We start from the raw sequence: 2,229 nt of genomic DNA on the forward strand, positions 1-2,229 counted from the left end.
CAATTTATCTCCCTTCATCCAGAGCTCTCAATTAATTTCCGAGGGAACCAAAAAGGGTAAAACCCTAATTTCTTGGGTAAGATCAAGAACCTCTAGTTTAATCATGGTAACCCAATCAATGTGTTTTCTTTACTATATCTGTAATCCTCATATCCTAATTCTTGAATCTTTGATTATAATATTTTTCTCTCATAATCTATGTTTAACCTAGTAGGTTAACCTTTGTGTTCCTAGGTTATAATTTGGGAACTTGATTTGATATCCTCTATACCCTAGAATACTACCATGATAATTCCCCTCTGATTTGTACCCTTTTGAACCATCGAATTCGGTTCTTGATTCTCAAAATTCGGATTCTTGCAAGCCATCTGTCTCGCATTGGTCGACTCATTGGTCGATCTGGTCCGATAGACCAATCAATCGACCAATGAGTACAGCAACCTCATTCTTGGTCTGTTTTGATTGATTTATGATCTTTTCCTTTATGCATCTTTCCTAACATGTTGTGTGCACTTGTTTAGGACTGTCTTCTCAGGTTTAGTCAAGATCATACTGGATTCTTTAAGATCCTATCCAAGTTAGAAGATAAGGACAGTTAATTCCTTAACTACATAGATTGCTTGTTCCCTGGTTTCTACTTTATGAAACTATGAGATTACCGACTGTTATTGTATTTTAATTATGATCTCCTACTGTGGGAACAGTAGCACTTGTTTATATCATCTTTTTCATTATTCATGTTATATGAATTACTTATTACTGCTTAATCTGATTTTGCTTTTACATTCTCTTTTATATGATGAACTACTTGTTGTGTATGTCATGACTGATCTGAGAATGTGTTTGATTAAGTTTGGTTTGGGATTGGGAGGTGTCCTTTTGACACTTCTGTCCTTGGACATTATCGGAAATAGTATGGGATGTTTCCGGGGTTGCCCATTGACGCTTTCCCGAATCAATGGTTGTCATACCTAGGGATGTCTAGCAGTGTTTGGCTAGGATATACCCCTGTTATATCAGACCCGATTCGGAAGGGTATTGAGACTGAACGACCCGTGGCAGCAATGGGGATTCACGAGCGCTCAAGACCGGTGAGTTATATCCATGAGAGGACGGGAATCACATTGTGGGGGCCATTTATTGGAGGGTTGCATATGGCTAGACTTGGGCTCATGGGCGCTCGAGACCGGTGAGTTATATCCGTGAGAGGACATGAGAGCTTCCCGTTTACCATATGTGGATAACCAATAGGGTTGATGAGTCCGGTAAGTAATATCCGTGACTCTAGTGTGAAGGATACCGGAAAGGATCCCGAGAGGGGAGGAATGGAAGTATCTGGAACTGACTTGATGTAACTGACTAGATGACTTGCATTGGGCTAGGCTTTTCCTTGACATGCGCCGGTACTTATGCCAAATGGTTGTGAGAGAGTGTGTTGACTTAACCCCCTACCATGGTTTGTCCGAGAGGGATGCCCGGACCCACTACCAACAGGAGCCGTATGCGTGACCTACCCAAAGAAGTATGGTGCTATGACTTAAAGCATGTCTACCATAGAGACCAGCATACGTAGAGTTAGATGCATTCATACTTTATCTGTTTCATACTGCATTGCATCATGCTATGTTTTGCCACATGTTATCTATGATGTTATGGATTAACTACCTTTCTGAGTTTCTTCGAAACTCATTCCTTTTTGTATATTCTTTGTTTAGATTATCCTACTGGTCTGATTATTATGACGAGCAAGATGACAGTGAAGCGCAAGCCGATGAAGCGTATTACACGCAAGGTGCTGGCGACGATCAAGATTACTCTGATGATCCCCCGGCGGATCAAGCTACGTACTACTTTTGAAAACAGCATAGAGTTAGAACGAATTCATTGGATTGACGAAGTCCATAATTATGAAGACATGATCTATAAACTAGAAGACGCTTGATCTTCGTTTATTTCTTAGTACATTTGTTTCAGTTGTAATTCCTTTTGACTTTCACACTACGTTCCGCTATATTGGTGAAGTGAGTTCCCACCTCACTTTACTCTTTTTGATATCATTGGATATCTGGTATCTTTTCCGCACTCTGATTATACTGAGTATCCATTATTGTTTTGAACCTTTGTTCATAATATTAAACCTTGATTATTTCCTGTTTATGATTATGTTATTGTATATGTGGGAGGATGATTTCCTCGATACTTGATCTTCGGGGCTGTGGATCACACTCT

This window comes from Hakea prostrata, chromosome 8 (genome assembly GCF_041222555.1).
Source record: "Hakea prostrata isolate BN-2017 chromosome 8, UWA_Hpros_2, whole genome shotgun sequence".
NCBI lineage: Eukaryota > Viridiplantae > Streptophyta > Magnoliopsida > Proteales > Proteaceae > Hakea > Hakea prostrata.